The 26497-nt window shown below is 43.1% G+C and overlaps 1 protein-coding gene across 2 annotated transcripts in view; it reads right to left on the reverse strand.

Moving 5' to 3' along the window:
• The window catches only part of pcbp3 (poly(rC) binding protein 3), a 181562-nt gene extending 159009 nt beyond the window's left edge, over positions 1 to 22553 (reverse strand). For both annotated transcript variants that reach the window (XM_014163880.1, XM_014163879.1), the window contains exon 1: positions 22245 to 22553. The gene's annotated coding sequence lies outside the window, so the exon portion shown is untranslated. The remainder of the gene's footprint in view (positions 1 to 22244) is intronic.
• Between the last annotated feature and the right edge of the window lie 3944 nt (positions 22554 to 26497).

A 26497-nucleotide genomic window follows, 5' to 3' on the forward strand; every position in this document is an offset into this window, starting at 1 on the left:
TTTTAAACTATTCATCAAATATCAATGATATAGTTGAAGTCGGAGGTTTACATACACCTTAGAAAAGTACATTTAAACTCAGTTTTCACAATAACTGACATTTAATCCTAGTAAAAATTCAATGTCTTAGGTCAGTTAGGATCACCACTTTATTTTAAGAATGTGAAATGTCAGAATAATTGTAGAGAGAATGATTTATTTCAGCTTGTATTTCTTTCATCACATTCCCAGTGGGTCAGAAGTTTACATACACTCAATTAGTATTTGGGAGCATTGCCTTTAAATTGTTTAACTTGGGTCAAACATTTCGGGTAGCCTTCCACAAGCTTCCCACAATAAGTTGGCCCATTCCTCCTGACAGAGCTGGTGTAATTGAGTCAAGTTTGTAGGCCTCCTTGCTCACTCACGCTTTTTCAGTTCTGCCCACACATTTTCTATAGGATTGAGGTCAGGGATTTGTGATGGCCACTCCAATACCTTGACTTTGTTGTCCTTAAGCCATTTTGCCACAACTTTGGAAGCATGCTTGGGGTCATTGTCCATTTGGAAGACCCATTTGCGACCAAGCTTCAACTTCCTGACTGATGTCTTGAGATGTTGCTTCAGTATATCCACCTAATTTTCCTACCTCATGATGGCATCTATTTTGTGAAGTGCACCTCCACAACATGATGCTGCCACCCCTGTGCTTCACGGTTGGGATGGTGTTCCTCGGCTTGCATTTCTCCAAAAAGTACGATCTTTGTCCCCATGTGCAGTTGCAAACCTTAGTCTGGCTTTTTTGTCCCCATGTGCAGTTGCAAACCGTAGTCTGGCTTTTTTATGGCGGTTTTGGAGAAGTGGCTTCTTCCATGCCGAGCGGCCTTTCAGGTTATGTCGATATAGGACTCATTTTACTGTGGATATAGATAATTTTGTACCTGTTTCTTCCAGCATCTTCACAAGTTTCTTTGCTGTTGTTCTGGGATTGATATACACTTTTCGCACCAAAGTACATTCATCTCTAGGTGACAGAACACGTCTCCTTCCTGAGAGGTATGACGGCTGCGTGGCCCCATGGTGTTTATACCTGCGTACTATTGTTTGTACAGATGAACGTGGTACCTTCAGACGTTTGGAAATTGCTCCCAAGGATGAACCAGACTTGTGGATGTCTACAATTTTTTTTCTGAGGTCTTGGCTGATTTCTTTTGATTTTCCCATGATGTCAAGCAAAGAAGCACTGAGTTTGAAGGTAGGCCTTGAAATACATCCACAGGTACACCTCCAATTGACTCAAATGATATCAATTAGCCTTTCAGAAGCTTCTAAAGCCATGACATAATTCTCTGGAATTTTCCAAGCTGTTTAAAGGCACAGTCAACTTAGTGTATGCAAACTTCTGACCCACTGGAATTGTGATACAGTCAATTTTAAGTGACATAATCTGTCTGTAAACAATTGTTGGAAAAATGACTTGTGTCATTGACAAAGTAGATGTAGTTGCTAACAAGAAATGTGTGGAGTGGTTGAAAAACAAGTTTTAATGACTCCAATCTAAGTGCATGTAAACTTCCAACTTCAACTGTACATAGATCAGTAATATAAGTACAACAGCATCATTGATATACACTGAGTGTACAAAACATGCTCTTTCCATGAAAATAGACTGACCCGGTGAATCCAGGTGAAAGCTATGATCCCTTATTGATGTCACTTGCTAAATCCACAACAATCAGTGTAGATGAAGTTGAGGAGACAGGTTAAAGAAGATGGATTTTTAAGCCTTGAGACAATTGAGACATGGATTGTGTATGTGTGTGCCATTCAGAGGGTGAATGGGCAAGACACAAGATTTAAGTGCCTTTGGTAGTAGGTGCTAGGCACACCGGTTTGTGTAAAAAACTGCAACACTACTGGGTTTTTTCATGCTCAATCGTTTCCTGTGTGTATCAAGAATGGTCCACCACATTGGAGTCAACATGGGAACACTGTGGAACACTTTCAAAACCTTGTAGAGTCCATGCCCAGACAAATTGAGGCTGTTCTGAGAGCAAAAGGGGGTCAACTCAATATTAGGAAGGTGTTCTTAATGTTTTGTGCTCTTTCACAATCTGTGCTGGCAAGGAAGTTATTTGGGTACAGTACTTTTGACATACAGTCTTTGAAAAATCCTGACTGAAAAGTTTGGGAGCTTCAACATCCAAGGTTCCAGACAGAACATTTAGGGGAGAGGATCTTGTTCTCTCTCTCGTGCATGCACCCACCCACACACCCACCCACACACAGAAACAGGGAAATTGTAAAACTGCTCATACCTAGAAACACATCAGGAGCTGTAGGATTTAAAATCACTTTTATACAAAAGATTCAGCAGAGGGGCTTAGCTAGCCATATTAAGTTTTTTAGCAAACACTACATAATGTATGAATTGCTTAATTGCACTATGTGCCACCAGAACTACTTGCATCACATAAGTTTGACTGTGTGTATAATTCCTTGGAGCGCTTTGATGTAGCTTGGGGAGAGCCCATTCACTGTGCAGTAAGATGACTTGCTTTCATGTCATTTTGTGCCACTGTAAAGGGAGGATTAGTTGAGCTATGTGTGTCCCAAATTGCATCATATTCCCTATATAGTGCACTGTTTTACCCTATTGAAAAGTAGTGCACTAAATAGGGAATAGGGTGCCATTTTGGGCATAGCCTATTTTTATACCCAGGTTTACTAAAGTTAATGTGTCAGCTCTTCAGAAAGCTGAAATGCACAGTTTGTGAGGTGACATAGCGCATGATATGACAGTCTGTGGAAAAAAATGTCCCCCCAAAAATCAAGACTCTACAAAATAAATATTTTGAAAATATAATCTAGACCAGGACTCACCATTTATGGTCCTGGAGGCTTGAAACAGCCTCAGAAATCACCTTTAAAATTAAATTCCCAGTGCACAGGTCATTTGGAATATTCATTTTAAGAGAAAGTAATGCTATTTTAAGAATTTAGAACAGTACAAGTCAATGTTCAGCCTCATTAGTTATTGTTATTATGCTGAGAAAAATAAACATGTTATGCCTATTCATGAATATTATATATAATATCATAAGATGGCGCCAATGGAGATGGCAGCATCGCGACTAGCTCTTAGAAAACTTTGCACTATTTCATTTTTTATGTATATGTATATGTATATGACTTCCCTGGAGCAGATCCTTTGTTCATTCTCCCCAGAGCAATTTAACTTATTCCAGAGGCCGACCCAAAACATCGCCGGCGAGATGCCGGTAGCCTGCTAGTTCGACTTAGGAGTCGCGCACACCACCCACTGCTTCCAAGTATGTTACTCACTAATGTTCAGTCTTTGGATAACAAAGTTGATGAGCTTAGAGCAAGGATTTCTTTCCAGAGAGACATCGGGCCTGTAACATACTTTGTTTCACGGAAACATGGCTCTCTCGGGATATTCTGTCGGAGTCAGTAAAGCCAGTAGGATACTCAGTACATCGCGCAGACAGAAATAAATATCTCTCCAGGAAGCAGACGGGTGGAGGGGTGTGTTTCATGACTAATGACTCATGGTGTAATTCTAGGAACATACAGGAACTCAAGTCTTTTTGTTCACCTGACCTGGAATACCTCACAATTAAATGCCGATCATATTATCTCCCAAGAGAATTTCTCTGTCATCAACACGGCCGTTTACATCCCACCTCATGCCAAGACCTCGACGGCATTCAAAGAACTTCACTGGACTTTATGCAAACTGGAAACCACATATCATGAAGCTGCATTTATTGTAGCTGTGTATTTTAACAAAGCAAATCTGAGGACTAGCCTGCTGAAGTTCTATCAACATATTGACTGTACTACTCACGCTGCTAAGACTCTCGACCATTGCTTTCAAACTTCCAGGATGCTTACAAGGACCTCCCCCGCCCTCCTTTTGGCAAATATGACCACGACTCCATCTTGCTCCTCCCGTCCTATAGGCAGAAACTCAAACAGAAAGTACCCGTGCATCGTACTATTCAACGCTGGTCGGACCAATTAGAATCCGCGCTTCAGGATTATTTTGATCACGTGGACTGGGATATGTTTCAGGTAGCTTGCGAAAATAATCTAGACGCATACACTGATACGGTGACTGAGTTTATCAGGAAGTGTATAGGAGATGTAGTACCCACTGTGACTATTAAAACCTACCCTAACCAGAAACCATGGATAGATGGTAGCATTCGCACGAAACTGAAAGCGTGAACCACCGCATTTAACAATGGCAAGGTGACTGGTAATATGGCTGAATATAAACAGTGTAGTTATTCACTGCGCAAGGAAATCAAACAAGCTAAACGTCAGTATAAAGATAAAGTGGAGTCGCAATTCAACGGACACGAGACGTATGTGGCAGGGACTACAGACAATCACGGACTACAAAAGGAAAACCAGCTACGTCGCTGAGACGGGCGTCTTGCTTCCGGACAGGCTAAACACATTCCTTGCTTGTTTTGAGGATAACACAGTGCCACCGACACAGCCCACTACCAAGGACTTTGGGCTCTTCTTCTCCCTGGCCGACGTGAGTAAAACATTTAAAAGTGTTAACCCTCGCATGGCTTCTGGCCCAGCCGCATCCTCAGAGCATGAGCAGACCAGCTGGCTGGTGTGTTTACGGGCATATTCAATCAATCCCTACCCCAGTCTGCTCTCCCCACATGCTTCAAGATGGCCACCATTGTACCTGTAGCCAAGAAGACAAAGGTAACTGAACTTAATGACTATCGCCCAGTAGCACTCACCTCTGTCATCATGAAGTGCTTTGAGAGACTAGACAAGGATCACCTCTACCTTACCTGCCACCCTAGACCCACTTCAATTTGCTTACTGCCCCAATAGATCCACAGATGATGCAATCACCACCACTCTGCACACTGCCGTATCCCATCTGGACAAGAGGAATACCTATGTATGAATGCTGTTTATTGACTATAGCTCAACATTCAACACCATAGTAGCCTCCAAGCTCATCATTAAGCTTGAGGCCCTGGGTCTGAACCCCGCCCTGTAAATCAGGGTCCTGGACTTCCTGACGGGCCGCCCCCAGGTGGTGAACGTAGGAAACATCACCTCCACTCCGCTGATCCTCAACACTGGGGCCCCACAAGGGTGTATGCTCAGCACCCTCCTTTACTCCCTGTTCACCCACGACTGCGTGGCCAAGCACGCCTCCAACTCAATGATCAAGTTTGCAGACACAATTAGTAGTAGGCTTGATTATCAATGATGAGACAGCCTACAGGGCTCTGGGAGTGTTGTGCCTGGAATACAACATCTCACTCAACGTCAACAAAACAAAGGAGATGATTGTGGACTTCAGGAAACAGCAGAGGGTGCACCCCCCTATCTACATCGACAGGACCGCAGTGGAGAAGGTGGAAAGCTTCAAGTTCCTTGGCGTACACATCATTGACAAACTGAAATGGACCACCCACACAGACAGTGAGGTGAAGAAGGCGCAAACTTTTACAGATGCACAATTGAAAGCATCCTGTCGGGCTGTATCACCACCTGGTACATTAACTGCACAGCCTGCAACCGCAAGGTTCTCCAGAGGGTGGTGTGGTCTGCCCAACCATTGCCGGGGACAAACTACCCGCCCTCCAGGACACCTACAGCAACCGATGTCACAGGAAGGCAAAAAAGATCATCAAGGACATCAACCACCCGAGCCACTGCCTGTTCACCCCGCTATCTTCCAGAAAGCGAGGTCAGTACAGGTACATCAAAGCTGGAACTGAGAGACTGAAAAACTCTCTCAAGGCCATCAGACTGTTAAACAGCCATCACTGGCACATTAGAGGCTGCTGTATATAGGCATAGCCTAGTAATCACTGGCCACTTTAAGAAATGGACCACTAGTCACTTTAATAATGTTTACATATCTGGCATTACTCATCTCATGAACTGTTTTCTATACTATTCTACGGTGTCTTATTCACTTAATAATGTTTACATATCTTGCATTACTCATCTCATATGTATTCTATACTATTCTACTGTATCTTAGTCCATTCCGCTCTGACATCGCTCGTCCATATGTATATAGTCTTAATTTATTCCTACCTGGATTTGTGTGTATTGGGTATATGTTGTGTAATTTGTTAGATATTACTTATATTACTTATAATAGCATTTTGCCACACCCGCAATAACATGTGCTAATCACGTGTATGTGACCAATAAAATATGATTTGATATTGTCAGTAATCTAAAGAGCAGGCCTTATGTTATTTCCCACTCAGGATGAAGAGAAGTAAGCAAACGTTCACAGCATCATATCCCTCCCGCTATTTCTGTTAAATAGAGTAGCCCAGTTACAGAAATGTATGCGATCTAGCTAATCAAATAGCACTTCCAAACATGCTCCTTGTTATCATTAATGAACTACCATAAAACCGGTGCCGCTTCAAATTCGGTTGTTGTCAGCCCTTGGTGAAACTTATCTAGAGGCGATTGATATGGATGTGTTTTGCATAATTCTAAAGAGGTAATTTTCTCTTTTCTTAGATACCCTTTGTTTGACCCCGTTAGGTTGTCTACTTTTGTGCAGTACAACAGAGAAGGATGAGAAGCTATCCACACAGACTGACACACACACACACACACACACACACACACACACACACACACACACACACACACACACACACACACACACACACACACACACACACACACACACACACACACACACACAGACTGATCCACTCAGATGTATATCTTGAACCTGGACATGTTTATGCCTGAGGAGCCAGGCTTTCTGCCTGGTCATCGCAGTCCTGTTTGTGTGTGTGTGAGTGCATGTGTGCGTGTGTCTGTGCGTGAGTTACTGACCCATGATATTATTTACAAGTACCATCACTAACCACGTGAGAAAATCTATTGTTAAAGCCACAATCTGGAGTCTGTGTTCAAGCCCAACGGCAGCCCCGCCACTATCTGAGGATATCCCAGATTGTCTATGATGTTGCACAGATCATATTCCAAAAATTGCAGAATACAAGACAAAGTCCATCCACCGCCAGTGCTACAAACTAGAACACTTAAATGTTTCAGATCATCAAACAAATGTAAATATTACACAAAGATAACCGAAGTAAACACAAAATGCAGTTAAGTGATTGTCACAGTATCCACAGAAGGTGGCGCCCCTCCTCGGTCGGGCGGTGCTCGGCGGTCGTCGTCGCCGGCCTACTAGCTGCCACCGATCTATGTTTCTGTGTCTTTTGGTTTTGTCTGTCTAGGTCCGCACCTGTTCCTTGTTTGTCATTAGTGGGGGGGGGGGGGGTATTTAGTTTGTCCTTTTTGTTCAGGAATCCGTGCGGGATTGTTTTCATGTCATGTATGAGGGCAGGTGGTATTTTGCGCTGCCTTTTAGTCACAGCGTGCTTTTGATCAGTCATTTTGTATTGCCGGGCTGCGCCCGTGCGTTTTCGTTTTTGGAGCTATTCTCCTGTCGGGTGTGGTGAGCACCCTGCCTTGCGGCTACCTTGTTCAACAGTGTTTAATAAACATCTGTGTTACCGGACCTCAGTCTCCTGCACTTGACTCTGCCCCTTTCCTGCTACCGAAGATAGTCGTGACAGTGATGATTTTATTTATTAAGGGAAAAAAGCTATCCGAACCTTCATGGCCCTATGTGAAAAAGTAATTGCCCCCTAAACCTAATAACTGGTTGTGCCACCCTCAGCAGCAACAACTGCAAGCGTTTGCGATAACTGGCAATGAGTCTTTCACATCGCTGTGGAGGAATTTTGGCCCACTCTTCTTTGCAGAATTGTTTTAATTCAGCTATATTGGAGGGTTTTCGAGCATCAACCGTCTTTTTAAGGTCCCGCCACAGCATCTCAATCGGATTCAAGTCCGAAATTTGACTAGGCCACTCCAAAACCTTCATTTTTTTTAAGCCATTCAGAGGTGGACATTCTAGTGTGTTTTGGATCATTGTCCTGCTGCAGAACCCAAGTGCGCTTCATCTTGAGGTCACGAACTGATGGCCGGATATTCTCCTTCAGGATTTTTTGGTAGAGAGCAGAATTCATTGTTCCATCAATCACAGCAAGTCATCCAGGTCCTGAAGCAGCAAAGCAGCCCCAGACCATTACATTTTACATTTAAGTCATTTAGCAGATGCTCTTATCCAGAGCGACTTACAAATTGGTGCATTCACCTTATAATATCCAGTGGAACAACCACTTTACAATAGTGCATCTAAATCTTTTAAGGGGGGGTTAGAAGGATTACTTTATCCTGTCCCAGGTATTCCTTAAAGAGGTGGGGTTTCAGGTGTCTCCGGAAGGTGGTGATTGACTCCGCTGTCCTGGCGTCGTGAGGGAGCTTGTTCCACCATTGGGGTGCCAGAGCAGCGAACAGTTTTGACTGGGCTGAGCGGGAACTGTGCTTCCTCAGAGGTAGGGAGGCGAGCAGGCCAGAGGTGGATGAACGCATCACACTACCACCATCATATTTGACTGTTGGTATGATGTTCTTTTCTGAAATGCTATGTTACTTTTACGCCAGATGTAACGGGACGCACACCTTCCAAGAAGTTCAACTTTGTCTCGTCAGTCCACAGATTATTTTCCCAAAAGTCTTGGGGATCATCAAGATGTTTTTTGCCAAAAGTGAGACGAGCCTTTATGTTCTTTTTGGTCAGCAGTGGTTTTCGCCTTGGAACTCTGCCATGGATGCCATTTTTGCCCAGTCTCTTTCTTATGGTTGAGTCATGAACACTGACCTTAACTGAGGCAAGTGAGGCCTGCAGTTCTTTAGATGCTGTTGTGGGTTCTTTTGTGACCTCTTGGATGAGTCGTCGCTGTGCTCTTGGGGTAATTTTGGTATGCCGGCCACTCCTGGGAAGGTTCACCACTGTTCCAAATGTTCTCCATTTGTAGATAACGGCTCTCACCGTGGTTCGCTGGAGTCCCAAAGCTATTGAATGGCTTTGTAACCCTTTCCAGACTGATGTCAATTACTTTGTTTCTCATCTGTTCCTGAATGTCTTTGGAACGCGGCATGATTTCTTGCTTTTTGAGATCTTTTGGCCTACTTCACTTTGTCAGACAGGTTCTATTTAAGTGCTTTCTTGATTCAACAGGTCTGGCAGTAATCAGGACTGGGTGTGGCTAGTGAAATTGAACTCAGCTTTCCAAGAAATGGGATTAAGCACAGTAAATTCATGATTGAACAAGGGGTTGGCAATTACTTTGTCGCATAGGGCCATGAAGGTTCGGATAGCTTTTTTCCCTTAATAAATACAATTATCACTTAAAAACTGCATTTTGTGTTTACTTGGGTTATCTTTGTGTAATAATAACATTTGTTTGATGATCTGAAACATTTAAATGCGACAAATGTGCAAAAAAATAAGAAATCAGAAAGGGGCAAATACTTTTTCACAGCACTGTACATCTTAAACATTCAGGGTGAAATGGCAGTGTGATTTCCGATTGATTCAATTGAGGCCCAAGAAGTAACACTTTACTTGAACGGAGTTGTACATAAGGCATTCATTACATCTGTATATAATCCAGTCCAGTTTCATTCTTAAGACAATTAAAACCTCGCTTGGGCAGGTGGGACGCTAGCGGTTCCACCCACGGTTCACACTATTCCCACCCATGGTTCACACTATTCAACAGCCAGTGAAAAATCAGAGCACCAAATTCAAAACCACAAAATGTCATAATTCAAAGTTCTCAAACAAAGGACTATTTTACAGCATTTTAAAGGTACACGTCTCCTTAATGTAACCACATTGTCCGATTTCAAAAAGGCTTTACGGCGATCTTGACGATCTTCATCAGATGACACTCCTAGGACATCATGTTACACAATACATGCATTTTTTGTTCGATAAAGTTCATATTTATATCCAAAAACAGCATTTTACATTGGCACGTGAAGTTCAGAAAATATTTTGCCTCCAATACTGCCGGTGAATCAGCACAATTTACAAAAATACTCACCATAAACATTGGTAAAATATTAAACTGTTATTCAAAGAATTATAGATGAACATCTCCTTTATGCAAACGCTGTGACAGATTTAAAAAAAGCTTCACGAGGAAAGCACACTTTGCAATAATCTGAGTACTGCGCTCAGAAAAATACACTAGGCAATACATATACCCGCCATTTTGGAGTCATCTAAAATCATAAATAGCATTAGAAATATTCACTTACCTTTGACGATCTTCATCAGAAAGCACTTCCAGGGATTCCCAGGTCCACAATAAATGTTGCTTTGTTCGATAAAGTCCATCATTTATGTCCAAATAGCTCCTTGTTGTTAGCGCGTTCAGTTAGCTACTCCAAGTGTAGGAAGCGTGCGGAAAATGTCACGACGAAAAGTTTAAAAAAGTTATATTTACATTCGTTCAAACATGTCAAACATTGTAAAGCATCAATCTTTAGGGCCTTTATCACTTAGAACTTCAATAATATTCCAACCGCATGATTGCAATATCTTGAAAAACATTTTGGAACACAGCTAACTCTCACGTGAATGCGCGCCAATGAACGCCAGTACCTTCCTGAGTCAACAACTTCCAACTTCCTCTGTTCGCTCTCTGTTCATCATAGACGCCTCAAACAACTTTCTAAAGACTGTTGACATCTAGTGGAAGCCTTAGGAAGTGCAAAATGAACCCTTAGTCACTGTGCGTTCGATAGGCAATGACTTGAAAGGACTACAAGCACCAGAATTCTCACTTCCTGGTTAGATTTTTCTCAGGTTTTTGCCTGCCATATGAGTTCTGTTATACTCACAGACATCATTCAAACAGGTTTAGAAACTTCAGAGTGTTTTCTATCCAAATCTACTAATAATATGCATATTCCAGTTCCTGGGCCCGAGTAGTAGGCCATTTAATTTGGGTACGTTTTTCATCCGGCCGTGAAAATACTGCCCCCTACCCTAGAGAGGTTTTAATAACACATTGGTTCAACATCAGTGAAGTGCTGTTTTATATTTAATTCTATATAAAGTCCCGTAGAATATGTATTTATTGGTCCATTGTAACGGACACTTGTCTTTTCTCTGTCACAGTACCAACCCCTAACACACCTCACACACTAAGTGTCTGGGAGCAACACAGGGTCAGCTAGATAGCATAGCCCTAGCAGTTTAGGGACAAAAGGCCACAATGGCAGTAGGTGATGGCCCCTGAGAAATTGACTCCAGTGTAATGTGTTGAGTAACCTTGAAGATCTGCATCAGCTACCCAACTAATGCCTAGGCCAGAGGTATTCAAATATTACCCTAAGAGGTCCGGAGCCTGGTGGGTTTTCGTTCTACCTAATAATTAATTGCACCACCTGGTCTAAATCAGTCCCTGATTACAGTGGAAGAATGAAAAAAGCTATGGAACTGGCTTTGAGGTCCAGATTTGAATATGACGGGCCTGTCCTGACTGGATATAAAAAGTTGTTATGAATGCCTAATGTATATCCCCTTTATGTAAAATGTATTACATGTACAGTTGAAGTCGGAAGTTTGCATACACCTTAGCAAAATACATTTAAACTCAGTTTTTCACAATTCCTGACATTTAATCCTAGACAAAAATTCCCTGTTTTAGGTCAGTTAGGATCACCACTTTATTTTAAGAATGTGAAATGTCAGAATAATAGGAGAGAGAATTATTTATTTCAGCTTTTATTTCTTTCATCACATTCCCAGTGGGTCATGAGTTTACATACACTCAATTAGTATTTGGTAGCATTGCCTTTAAATTGTTTAACTTGGGTCAAAAATTTCAGGTAGCCTTCCACAAGCTTCCCACAATAAGTTGGATGAATTTTGGCACATTCCTCCTGACAGAGCTGGTGTAACTGAGTCAGGTTTGTAGGCCTCCTTGCTCGCACACACTTTTTCAGTTCTGCCCACAATAGGATTGAGGTCAGGGCTTTGTGATGGCCATTCCAATACCTTGACTTTGTTGTCCTTAAGACATTTTGCCACAACTTTGGATCTATGCTTAGGGTCATTGTCCATATGTAAGACCCATTTGCGACCAAGCTTTAACTTCCTGACTGATGTCTTGAGATGTTGCTTCAATATATCCACATAATTTTCCTACCTCATGATGCCATCTATTTTGTGAAGTGTGCCGGTCCCTCCTGCAGCAAAGCACCCCTACAACATGATGCTGCCACCCCCGTGCTTCACGGTTGGGATGGTGTTCTTTGGCTTGCGTGCGTCCCCCTTTTTCCTCCAAACATAATGATGGCCATTATGGCCAAACAGTTCTATTTTTGTTTCATCAGACCAGAGGACATTTCTCCAAAAAGTATGATCTTTGTCCCCATGTGCAGTTGCAAACCATAGTCTGGCTTTTTTATGGCGGTTTTGGAGCAGTGGCTTCTTCCTTGCTGAGCGGCCTTTCAGGTTATGTCGATATAGGACTCGTTTTACTGTGGATATAGATACTTTGTACCTGTTTCCTCCAGCATCTTCACAAGGTCCTTTGCTGTTGTTCTGGGATTGACATGCACTTTTCGCACCAAAATGCGTTCATCTCTAGGAGACAGAGCACGTCTCCTTCCTGAGTGGTATGATGGCTGCGTGGTCCCATAGTGTTTATACTTGCGTACTATTGTTTGTACAGATGAACGTGGTACCTTCAGGTGTTTGGAAATTGCTCCCAAGGTTTTGGCTGATTGATTGCCCCTCAAGTGGATTATCTGTCTGTCGCCTTCCCTCCCTCTAGGTCTCTATCGCTCTTTCACTCATTCACGCTCTTTCCCTTTCTAAATCGCTCATAACCACACATGCATACAGAAGCATAAATATTTCCTCACTAATTAGGGTGTCAAGGTGGACCTGACAATATGACAGATATAAAATGGTGTAAATGGGTGAACTGATAAAACAAAAATTCAAACACAAATTAACAAGGCCTTTCTCTCACTGACCATTTTACATAATTTTGGAACATAACCATGAAAATACTGTCGAAGTCTAACGATGATCGACTCAACAACAAAAGCGGTATTAGTCATGGGAATATGCAGGTAAAATAAAATAAGATTGGTGGGGGAGAGGAAGGGTAATATTCTGAATCGTTTAGCAGCGTTTGACATGCTCACACCTTCAAGAGGCAACGCAGATCCCCTCCTCATGAAGCAGTGACATTAAAGCACTTTGATGATTTGGAGACTTTAATGTCTTAATCCCACAGAAAAAAAAACTATTTCGGAAAATTCAAAGGCATTTCCCCAGACTTGAATATCACCCAAACCACCCTCTCCCTCCCCCACAAACATTCATGTCCCCCTCCAGAGAAGAATAGATAATGCTTCTTTTCTGCTTTACCTAGGCTGCTAATCTTTTCAAGAAATAAGGGGAGGGGGAGGGCATCATGATGTCACAGGCTGCGGTACTCTCTGAGAGATTGTGAAAGCGAATTAGCCGATGGATCAAACTCCAAACTTGGAGGGAGAAATCGTACCACGCTAAGTAATATGCTACTTAGATTTGCCTGCGGGAAACAGATTGCGGCTCAACTTGGTGATGAGCTCTTTAAAATGTCATAGAGGAGCCGTTCTTAATTGCGCACCACTTGATGCCTCGAGGAGTTCTGCCGTTGTAAGGAGGCCAATGTGTCAGTCTTGAAAAGCCAGAAAAAAATAACAAAAACATCCTGGTATCTGTCAACCAATAATCTTTGACCCTTTCATATCACAATTGACAGAAGCAGGATTTTGGTCCAGGCCTGCACTTCATCTCAATGGTCTAAGGTGGCTTCCTTTCCTTGTTTCCTTTCCTTCTTCCTCTCATTAAACAACTGGTGAGGTGACAGCAGGCTCTCAGCATTTTACCCTATTTTACCCTCACTGGTCCATGTGTCTGATCAGTTCAGATGAAGGAAAGGAGACGAGGAGAGGAGGCAGCATTAGTGGAGATTCCCACATGATCTGCTAAGTATTAGCACAGACACAGTTTCAGCATTGCATTATATGAATAATAGATAGTAAGAAGAGGGTAATAGCATTTCATTCATAATGTGAAGGGGATGAGGCATGGGTGGGGGGGTAGAGAAAGAGAAAGGGATGAAACGAAGGGCTAGGTTTAAGGTGGAGAATGTTTTCCTAGTGTTGCAAAGGAGCGTGTTATACCTAGAATACAGTAAAGTTGTTTTGGTTCACATTGAAAGATTTTTGTAGACTACGTCTATCTGAAACATAAATTATTGCAGAGCTAGAGGGTATTCTATTTTGTTCTTACCTAAAAACATGGTTAACAGTTTTGATCGGGCCATGGGGTCTTTAACTTTTAGGGAAGGTGGGATAACGCGAGACTAGGGAAGGTGGGATAACGCGAATAAAGGGATTTGAAGCTCATTTAGGTTTCTGCGGGCGACACAATAGACACAGAGGCCCTGTACACTGCAAAGAGCAGAGAGGGAAGTGTTTCTCAGTCATCATACAGCCGTCCGCTCTTTTCTACATCTGCTTATGCACACTCGGCAGCGTTCTTGCTGACTTAGCGTGCTCTGCGGATGCCTTGGGAGCCGAAAAACCAACAGCTCAGGGAAAGTATGTCAGGCAAGCCGAAGGGGCACATCCTCCATCCTCTCTCAAAAAGGGGTGAGAAGGAAACAAACCCAGCTCAAAGAGTACTACACCTGGTATTTCAAGTTCAAACTTTGTTAGGCAGTGGGTACCCTAAGGCTGTAGTGCTTTAGCCCCCAAAAAATGTAATAATGATGCCTCAGTGGCAGCCTACACCTTGTTCCTTCCCACCCTACGGCCCCCCCAACTGTGACCAATCTGTCCGGCAGGCATGTCACTGTGCTGTCGTCTGTGGCTGTGCCAACAAGTCAAAGGGGTAATCCAACACAGCCCAACTACCAAGGAGAAGAGCTTTTGTTATGATTCGATAACTCTTACACAAGCTGATGATCATCCCCAGTCCAAACAGTATCAAATAAATGGTGTACCATGTATGACGAACGTGTGGCAATGTTCTCATGGTGTTATGATTTAATGCTAGAGTGTGCAGGCTTTCTAGAGATGGGAAGGGAAGCGAATTCAACACAAACAGCAGACCAAAACTGTGATCACATTGTTTTTGCCATACACTTCTTACAGTCATATCATGGCAGGCATATCATGGGGAATGCTCTTTAAAGTTGTTCAAGAAATCTGGACAAAGTAAGATTCAGAGAATACTCCATAGCCTTCCCCATTTCGGGAACATTATTTGACCCTAGAAATATCTGCTGTGTTGATGAGCCACTGGCACCCTGCAGAAGTGGAGATGGCATGACCCCGCAGGGAGAGGCGTGAGTTGTGTGTCAGGCGCTGCTGCATCACACACACTGTCGGGGGGGGGGGGTTAATGACCTCATAACCACGTGACCTGGTGACACACTCTCACACCCCTGTGGCAGGAGGAGGAGGCGCAATAGGAGAGTCCGACCGGTGTGCTCGCCTCACACAGTCAGCCATCACTGCTACGCTACTGGGGTGGATTATGTCTATATAAAGCCTCTGCACCACATGAATCACTGTGCTATGCACTGATCCCCACAAGCTACGAGACAACAGGTCTGCCTTCTGTGGGCTGTCTCCATCTTTTCCCATTTCCTAAACTCCGCTCCCTCAATGAAGACAGAATGAAAGAGAGAGATTGAGACGGAGAGAGAGGGGGAAAAGAGTCGATGTTAATCATTCGAGTGCCGTGGCTTAGCCTAAGAGGCTTGAATAATCAGCGGTTAAGCTGTCAGCCCTTGCGCTCGCACCTATCGTGCTCTACAAACTCCTGGGTTGCTTTTAATCAAGCAAAAATGCTGAGAGCGTGTGGGCTAAGTGCAGGTTAAGAGACAGGGCTCAAGCATATCCCTTACATTTTTCTTGACATTACCAGATAGCATTTCTGTATAAGCTGCAGACATGTCTCTTTGCAAGAGCACACAGTGTTATAGTACAGTAGGTCTTTGGCTTTTGAGGGCACTATTGAAAGCAGAACCACAAACTGTGACCAGTTTAGGTCAATGACCACTTTAAACTCCAGTTTGCTCTGGCTTTTGGGACCTAGGGTCCTACTGAATTAAAACCAGCATCCATGGGTTTCAGGGATATGGTGAAACAATTTTGTTCTCACCGTGTAAGGAAACATGTTCTCCTTTTATTCTAAACATTAATCTGTGGAATCATTGGGTTAAAAAAGCACAAGCAGAGTGATGAACTCCTGCATACCAGTTTTGATTGAACAGCGCTCCTGGTTGTAATGGAATCACAGCATCCCTCCCATGCCACCAACCATACTTCGATCAAGAAAGCCAGGCCTGTTCCTAGCTAACAATAATATTTCCACGTTACATCCCACTAGAGCATTGCTCCGAACCCCCTATGTATTAACGGGTATAAAAATAGCTTTTTGACATTGTGGCAACGTGCCTATTCACGACCTAACTGCACCACCCAGAGCAATGTTAACACAGGCAGCGGGAGGCAAAGCGCCAAGCTCCACCCCATCTCGCTCTCTCTCCGGGCTCTTCAGCCCCTCATTGATCTCACAGCCCATTGCCGGCTTAAATTACATTGCCGAGACAAAAGGCCCCTGATTTCACAGGTCATAATTCTCTCCTATAGCCTCAACTTTGAAAAGGTGCAGCGTTCAGTTTCAGCCCCCTCCAGCATTGCATTTGCTTATGAGTTATGACACGGGCCGGACGCCTTTAAGTTACAACCCAGCACAGTGGGGGAGGCCTGTTTACCAATCAGGGCTGAGATGAAGGAGAGAGGGCTGTGGCGTAGTGCATCTATGTCCATAGGACATCGAAAGGGCATTAAGGCTTTAGAATTATAGGATTCTAATCTACAATATGTTGTTCGGGAATAATGTATTGACCACGGACAGGCTCTGAACAATGCACCTATACCGCAGCAATATCATAGCCTACAGCTCATAGGCCTATAAAGGTTCAAACGAGGTGTGATTATTGCAGAAAAAAAGGTGTATGCTAAATACTCCAAAATTATATTTAAGAGAAAGATAAAAACAGAAAATGTCAACATATCTCAAATCATTCGGAACATGAAACTGATGAATGGCTAAAACTATCCTTTTTTGTCAGACGGCAATGTTTTAAAGACAAAAACAATGTCAAACTTAAGAGTGTTCATGACAACAGAACCCAGATCTGACCAGAGCAGATGCCACCGGTACCGTAGGTGTCTGCTTTGTGCTCTCCCCATCCCTTCTGGCATACATGGGGACACTGGCCAGTGAATGTCAGTGCCCTTTTCACGCTGTGCCACTGCCGCCGAGGCAACTCCCAAGCCAGGACAGCATGAGATCCGGAACAGGCAGAAGCAGCCAAAGCACAAAGGGACCAGCTGCTTTGAGAGCATGGTTCAAGACAAGAAGAGGGCTCTTCAAAGAGAATAGACTCAATGTTATTATTTTACTGTACTATTGCTTCATTTTTGACAATGCAACTGTTTGGTAGTGGTGGAACTACTTAGAGATACTACAGTATATGTAACAAATTATTTTCAAGTGGTGTTATATATTTGAGTCCCCAATATTTTGATAACACTACATAAGCTATCATTTATTATGGTGTGGCATAACAAGAAGGGAGGGATCATACCTGCTTATAAAGAATAATAGTGCATTACTATGGGTTTAAGTAAAGTGTTAGCAACATTTCCACTTCACATTCGATACCATGCAATAGTACCTATGATGTATATAAACCCTGGATTGCTGATGCTATGTAATGGCTATTGAGACGCTTTGAAGGCCAGCCATACCGGCCAGCCTTATTGGCACTCCCCGGTAGGAGCAGTCCTCCCTAGGAATGAATTAAATTCTACAGTGTTTCAATGAAATGTTTCAAGGACAAAATTACATGCATCTCTAAAAATGATACTAAAAATAACATTTTTAAATATTTTTTTAATTTAAAATGTTTATGTTCATCTCACATAATATAATTTAAAGTTTGCATTAAGGTGTCTGAAATAGAATAAATATGGCAAAAACGAATGTATATATTAATAAATGCATTTATATACATTTAAAAAAAAATATATATATATATGATGGTGGGGGACTGCCAAGATTGAGGCACGGTGTGTGCATGGCTTCAACACAGTGCCCCCTATTAGTCATCTAGTGTACATATAAATTATTGAATAGTAAACACTAGCATGTTGATGAAAGAACATAAAACTGATGTGGAACAGTAGTCACTTTAATAACGTTTACATACTGCTTTACTCATCTCATATGCACAGTTGAAGTTGGAAGTTTACAAACGCTTAGGATGGAGTCATTTAAACACGTTTTTCAACCACTCCACAAATTTCTTGTTAACAAACTATAGTTTTGGCAAGTCGGTTAGGACACCTACTTTGTGCATGACACAAGTAATTTTTCCAACGATTGTTTACAGACAGATTATTTCACTTAAAATTCACTGCATCACAATTCCAGTGGGTCAGAATATTACATACACTTAGCTGACTGTGCCTTTAAACAGCTTGGAAAATTCCAGAAAATAATGTGATGGCTGAAGAAGCTTCTGATAGGCTAATTGACATCATTTGAGTCAATTGGAGGTGTACCTGTGGATGTATTTCAAGGCCTACTCAGTGCCTCTTTGCTTGACATCATGGGAAAATCAAAAGAAATCAGCCAAGACCTCAGAAAAGAAATTGTAGACCTCCACAAGTCTGGTTCATCCTTGGGAGCAATTTCCAAATGCCTGAAGGTACCACGTTCATCTGTACAAACAATAGTAAGCAAGTATAAACACCATGGGACCACGCAGCCGTCATACCGCTCAGGAAAGAGACGCGTTCTGTCGCCTAGAGAAGAACATACTTTGGTGCGAAAAGTGCAAATCAATCCCAGAACAACAGCAAAGGACCTTGTGAAGATGCTGGAGGAAACAGGTACAGAAGTATCTATATCCAAAGTAAAACGAGTCCTATATCGACATAACCTGAAAGGCCGCTCAGCAAGGAAGAAGCCACTTCTCCAAAACCGCCATAAAAAAAGTCAGACTATGGTTTGCAACTGCACATGGGGACAAAGATCGTACTTTTTGAAGAAATGTCCTCTGGTCTGATGAAACAAAAATAGAACTGTTTGGCTGTAATGCCCATCGTTATGTTTGGAGGAAAAAGGGGGAGGCTTGCAACCCGAGGAACACCGTCCCAACCATGAAGCACGGGGGTAGCAGCATCATGTTGTGGGGGTGCTTTGCTGCAGGAGAGACTGGTGCACTTCACAAAACAGATGGCATCATGAGGAGGAAAATTATGTAGATATGTTGAAGCAACATCTCAAGACATCAATCAGGAAGGTAAAGCTTGGACACAAATGGGTCTTCCAATTGTCCAAAGTTGTGGAAAAATGGCTTAAGGACAACAAAGTCAAGGTATTGGAGAGGCCATCTCAAATCCCTGACCTCAATCATATAGAAAATTTGTGGGCAGAACTGAAAAATTTTGTGCGAGCAAGGAGGCCTACAAAACCTGACTCAGTTACACCAGCTCTGTCAGGAGGAATGGGCCAAAATTCACCCAACTTATTGTGGGAAGCTTGTGGAAGGCTACCCAAAACTTTTGACCCAAGTTAAACAATTTAAAGGCAATGCTACCAAATACTAATTGAGTGTGATGAAAGAAATAAAATCTGAAATAAATCATTCTCTTTACTATTATTTTGACATTTCACATTCTTAAAATAAAGTGGTGATCCTAACTGACCTAAGATTGGGAACCTTTACTAGGATTAAATGTCAGGAATTTAAATATATTTGGCTAAGGTGTATGTAAACTTCCGACTTCAACTCTATATACTGTATTCTATTCTGCTGTATTTTATTCAATGCCACTCTGACATTGCTCAATCTAATATTTATATATTTCTTAATTACATTCTTTTACTTTTAGATTTGTTTGTATTGTTGTGAATTATTAGATACTACTGCACCGTTGAAGCTAGGATCACAAGCATTTCACTACACCTGCAATAACAAATGCTAAATATGTGTATGTGACCAATAAAATGTGATATTTATTTAACCTTTATTTAACTAGGCAAGTCATTTAAGAACAAATTCTTATTTGCAAAGATGGCCGCACCGGCCAAACCCAGACGACGCTGGGCCAATTGTGCGCCGCCCTATGGGACTCCCAATCACGGCCGGTTGTGATACAGCCTGGATATTAACCAGGGTGTCTGTTGTGACGCCTCTAGCACTGAGATGCAGTGCCTTAGATCGCTGTGCCACACGGGAGCCCCAAAGCCTCTTTTAAGTTTCAAATTTTTACTATTGTTCCCCTTCAATTAATGATAGATGCCCATTGGTTCTTGAATAATATAACGTAGAAGTGCCTTATAATTTGATCTTGAGTGTTTTTGATTGGATATTGTTCTAAGATTATGGAGGCTAGGATTGCAATTGGCATGATATTTTTAAGCATTTTGAATAGAGTTTGCTTACAGTACTAACAGCCTTTGATCTTGGGTGTTTCTGATTGGATAAGACAATTGTACTAAAAGGCTGTAAGTATTGTAAACAAACTCTATTCAAAATGCTTAAAAATATCATGCCATTATTTTAACTTTAACCTCTGACATGACATACTAGTGTTGTGTCTCAGAGAGTCCAACACACCACCACTCCTTATAAAGAGAAGAAAAGAGAAGACAGAGAGAGAGAGGAGAAGCCAGGCACCCGTGATACAAGTCAGTATTCAACGTCCATCCATGTCTGAGGACATCGGGAGATGATGTGGAAACCGGCCACTTATTCCTAACTTAAAACATTTGACATTTCTGCCATATTGCGGACACCAATTCAAGTGGGGAAAAAAAAAACATTTCAAAAGCTTAGCAGAAATTTCGAGAGCCACTTTCACTTGATCCTGCCTTCGGAGGGGAGCCAGCTCAGCTTCATAGGGATATCGGTGTAAATGAAGACACCTGTTCTTCTCTCTGAAAAATCCACACAACTAATCTACGCCTCATCACTTCTCACTGACACTCAACTTCAATAACAGCTATATGCAACTTTGTTTAAAGTAGAAAGGACAAAAGTCATTGTTGTCTCAAGGGGCCCTCACAGTACTTTCATTGTAATTGTACAGAACACACCAGAACAATCTCAGCAAGGGCTGTTATCTCCCAAGAGGGTTGCTCTCTCTTGAAGGTCCCATACTCCCAGCAGGCTTTAGCACAGATGCATTTTTCAGAGCAAATTAAAAATCATTATCACAAATATAAAGGTCACCCTTCACACAGGGGAAGCCCCTTTGAAATAGCCGAGCATCAGAGGCTGAGTTAAATTTGTTGAAACCTCCGGGGGCCAAGTTGTATTGACATCTAAAAATCACTTTAGTATCGCACAACATCCCCTTCCTGGCAAAACACAGGATGTGTGGAGTCTGTGTGGAGGACAAAGAAGCTTTTTTCTTTCTTCTTCTGCTGTTGCCAGAAATGCTTTATAGGGCATGCTAACGTTGGAACTCCTTGCTGGAGAAAGATAGATTGCTCGATTCAATCAAGGGAGTAGCGAACGTTGTAAAGTCATTACCGTTTGTGCAATGTCATGCGTTCTGGTTTCTATAGGACCTGCGTATTTTCCATTTGGGGAAGTAGCTAGCGCATGCTGACACTGACATCTATAAATAGTTATTGCAAACAACAGTAAATAGTGTAAATCAATTAAGGATGCAACCAAAATATGTCACAGACTGGAACAGTTTGAGTTATACCCAGAACAGTTTGAGTAGGAGAGCTAATTTCCTTCTCTCTGTGTTAGTTTCCGCTCGAACCTTGAGGGCCCGAGATTGCAAAGGCAGATGGGAAAGATGAAGATATATGACTGTGGAGAAAAGGTAAGATCTCTGTGTGATATCAGTTGGATTGAGAAAAGACTGTGACCTCCCAGGTTTAATCTCCCTTTACCTTCCACTTTCAAAACATGTCTAAATCTGAGCGGGAACTGCTGGAGGGAGAACTTGAAACCGAGAGAGAGAGAGAGAGAGAGAGAGAGAGAGAGAGAGAGAGAGAGAGAGAGAGAGAGAGAGAGAGAGAGAGAGAGAGAGAGAGAGAGAGAGAGAGAGAGAGAGAGAGAGAGAGAGAGAGAGAGAGAGAGAGAGAGAGAGAGAGAGAGATTACCAAAGGGGGAAGGAAAAAGGGGGAGATAAGCAGAGTCGCAGCAGTATGAGCATCTTACCTGCTCAGTTGACAAAGCGGGTCGGAGAAGTGAGGAGAGTCAAAGGGGTGATGGGAGGAGGGTCCTGGGGAGGTCCAGGGTCTATCCGACTGGAGGCAGGGTGGTCCGGGAGGGAGGAAAAACGGAGTGACAGGGAGCAGGGAGACGGGGAGGCTAGAGGGGGAAAAGAAACACTGCTCGCCTCACTCTCTCTTTTTATCTCTTTCCCTCTCCAACACACACACTCCCAGACACACGCGCGCACGTTCAAAGGCAGACACCAATACCTGCAGTCACTCAAACAATGAGAGAAAGGAGTACTCGCATTCACACGCTCTACCACAGAAGAAGGAAAGGGAGAGCTACCCTCCCACTCTCTCCTAGGAGCCAATAGCAAGCGGCCAATAGACACCCCTGGCAGCAAATCAGAAACCCGGCAGCCAGTGCCGTGCCCCAGCCAATAAGTGCAATTGCTCATATCCAATTGAAATTATTACTCAGGGAGCAGTGTGAAGGAAGCTTCCCTCTGAAGGACAGACAAACCAGTGCACTTAGCCATTAAGTGTGATTTAAGACGGCAACAGACATTAGAGTAATTAGATTTTGAGGCACTTAACCCAGCACAATAACACTGCATGCTCCACTGCAGACCTGGCAAATGCTGCCTCCAGAAGAAAGAGCAGGTTTTGCGAAGTAGAGTGGAGTTAGGGAATGGATATCTCTGCACACTGATGAACATGCATGGAAGCGCACGCATGCAGATATGTGCAAATGTGCAGACATGCATGCGCTTGCACATAGATGAATAAACATACACTTGACCCATGCACTCTCTGTATGTCGGGGCTTATTTTATTTCTCCAGATCGATACCCCCACCGAGTTCTCAGCTTGATAAAGGATCAATGGCACTGTCAAGCTTAATTTTCCATTAAACGCATGCAAAGTGGACTTTGATAGCGTTTTCGTATGTGCGCACCAATGTGTTGAAAGGTAGATTTTCTCTCTGTAGGAGAGAATTCTAGTGAGACTTCCCAGCTAGCCCCAGCTGTGAATGGTTGTGTCCCAAATGGTACCCTATTCCCTACATAGTGCACTAGTTTTGACTAGAGCCATATGGACAGCCCATGCACTATCAGGGAATAGGATTTGGAACATTACCCATGTCTCAGAATTTAGGAACGTTTCAGCGCATGGACTCCTCTGGACTCCCCTGTGTTGTCTGAGAGCTTCTCTAAAGAGAACTATCTTCTAAATACTACACAGGGGCCCAGAATTGATGGCTGTGTCAATAGGGAGTGCACTATAACATGGTCTGATATGGATAGCCAAAGTACCACGTCCAGAGGTCAGTGCCAGACTTAAGTCCTCAGAGTTAGTCTTCCTCTGGAAACGATATCCACAGATATATCGGAAAATAACACCTTGTCTTAAGGAAATTAGTTCAACCGTGTCTTGTTGAATTGCCACTGACTCAAAAGGTTTAAGATTATAGCACTATCATGGGCGGTTTCCCAGACACAGATTAAGCCTAGTCCTAAAAAGCAAGCTCAATGGAGAATCAAAATTATTTTTTAGTCTGGGATTGGCTTAAATCGAACATAAAAGGTTTAAAACATAGTTCAGACATTTCTGTTTTCTACCTGGTATTACTCAATCTGCGCAAATATTTGAATTGCGTTCCATCGCAGATAACAAAATGTATATGGGCCGGACCTGGCACAGATCAGCCAATTTCTTCTGGCCCACATTTGGTTTGGAATTACGCTCCTGAAGTGGCCCAGAGGCAGCTGCCGTAAATCAGCCAGAAATCACCCACTGTGTAACTGCATGTCAGCCAGCAATTCAGGAAAGGTTCCCTAAATCAAGCCATAACTAGACTAGATTAGTTTAATAGTCACATGTACAGGGTTACAGATATAATTATAGGGTACAGTGAGCTCAATTCTTGAGTTCCAAGCTCCAACATTGTAGGATAAAGTGAAAGATAACAATACAAATAAAATAAAACAACTGTGTCAATGATAAATATCCATTGGGGTGGGGGCAGAGTAAGCAGAGGGGGGTTGGAAGCCCGGGGGTCAGGAGGGGGACAAGGGGAGCAGGTAGCTCCCCTTGTCCCCCTCATTCAGCAGCCTGATGGTCTGGGGGTAAAGCTATTGGCCAGTCTTACAGTTTTTGCCTTGATGCTCCTATACTGCCTGCGTTTGAGTGATGGAAAAGGAGAGAACAGGCCATGGCTTGGGTGTGTTGTTTTCCTGGAAGCGAGCATAAAAGACATTTACCTTGTTTGGGAGTTATTTGGCACTGGGCATCTCACGGCTGAGTTTCCCTTTTTAATCCGTTATCATCTGCAAGCCCTGCCACATCCGCCGAGAGTCGGAGACGGTGTAACAGGATTCCACCTTCCTCCAATATTGTCCTTTTGCATGTCTGATGTCTCGTCAGAGGTCGTAGCGGGCTTTCTTGTATGCGTCCATGTCTGTGTCCCATTCTTTGTTAGCGGAGGCTTTAGCCTTTAGCCCAGCACAGATATAGCCTGTAATCCATGTTTTTTGGTTTGGATAAGTATAGTCACTGTGGGGACAACATCATCTATGGACTTATTGATGAAGCCTCTGACTGATGTGGTAAACTGCTCAATGCTATCGGATGAATCCCGTAACATATCCCAGTCTGTACTAGCAAAACAGTCTTGTAGCCTCGCGTCCATTTCATCGGACCACATCTGTATTGAGCGCATCACTGGTACTTCCTGGTACTTGAGTGCGTCACTGGTACTGGGGCGCATCACTGGTACTGAGCTTTTGGTTGTAAACAGGAAGCAGGAAGATTCATGGTCTGATTTGCCAAAAGGAGGGTGAGGGTGGGCCTTGTATGCGTTTTATGCATCTGTGGGTAGAATAAAAGTTTTAGCACCCCTAGTGGCGAAGAATAATTGTTGGTAGAAATGAGGTAGAACGATTTCAAGTCTCTCTGCAGTAAAGTCTCTGCCCATCAGAAATTGTGCATTTGGTTGTGCAGTTTCTTGTTTGTTTATGGCCCCATACAGTTTGTTGAGTGCCAAAGTGGTGCTGGCTTGTGGAGCCAGCATGATCATTACAAATAAGAACTCTATTGGTAGATAATAGGGTCTGCAGCTTACCATGAGGTATTCTATATCAGGTGAGCAAATGCTCGAGATTTCCTTCACACTGGAAGCAGCACACCAGTTGTTGCTTGTGAAGAGGCACACAACTCCCCCTTTGGATTTGCCCGAGGCTGCCGTCATCCGATCGTACCTCTGCAAGGCTTATAATATTGCAGTTTTTCAAGTCAATCTGATAGGAGACTCTCGAACGAAGCTCATCCATCTTATTCTCGAGTGACTGGACATTTGCCAATAAAATGGAGGGAGTGCCAGTCGATTTTCTCTACGTCTCAGTCTCACAAGGATGCCAGTCTGTCTACCAAGTCTATGCCTGCGGCATTTTGGTAGCCCATGAAACAAAGGAATAGTTTCAGGTGTGATCAACAGAACAGCTGAGTCAGTGGTTGAAGTCGGATTTGATGTCGAAATCAATGTTAGTAATTGGCAATCTTATGTCCAAAAGTGCTTGGCGGTCATATGTGATAATAGTATGTGCTAACTTTTTTTTTTTTACAGTCTTGTCCCATCGCTGCAAGTCCCCTACGGACTCGGGAGAGGTGAAGGTCGAGAGCCACGCATCCTCCAAAACACAACCCTGCCAAGCCGCACTGCTTCTTGACACACTGTTCACTTAACCCAGAAGCCAGGCGCACCACTGTGTCGGAGGAAATACTGTCTAGCTGGGGACCGAAGTCAGCTTGCAGGCACCCGGGCCCGCCACAAAGAGTTGCTAGAGCACGATGAGACAAGGAAATCCCGGCCGGTCAAACCCTTCCCTAACCCGGACGACGCTGGGCCAATTGTACGCCTCCTCATGGATCTCCCGGTCACAGCCGGCTGTGACACAGCCTGGGATCAAACCTGGGTCTGTAGTGACACCTCAATCACTGTGATGCAGTGCCTTAGACTGCTGCGTCACTTGGGAGGCCATGTGATAACTTTCTGTACAAAAAGTAAAGATAAACCCCCCAAAAAATATTAAATAGCAAAGTCGGGTTTGAACTTGTGTCACGTCCTGACCATAGTAAGATGTTATTTTCTATGGTAGAGTAGGTCAGGGCGTGACAGGGGGTGTTTTGTGTTTTTCTATGTTTTCTATTTCTATGTTCTTAGCTTCTAGTTTTTGTATTTCTATGTTGGTTTGT

This window comes from Salmo salar, chromosome ssa21, assembly GCF_905237065.1.
Source record: "Salmo salar chromosome ssa21, Ssal_v3.1, whole genome shotgun sequence".
Lineage (NCBI taxonomy): Eukaryota > Metazoa > Chordata > Actinopteri > Salmoniformes > Salmonidae > Salmo > Salmo salar.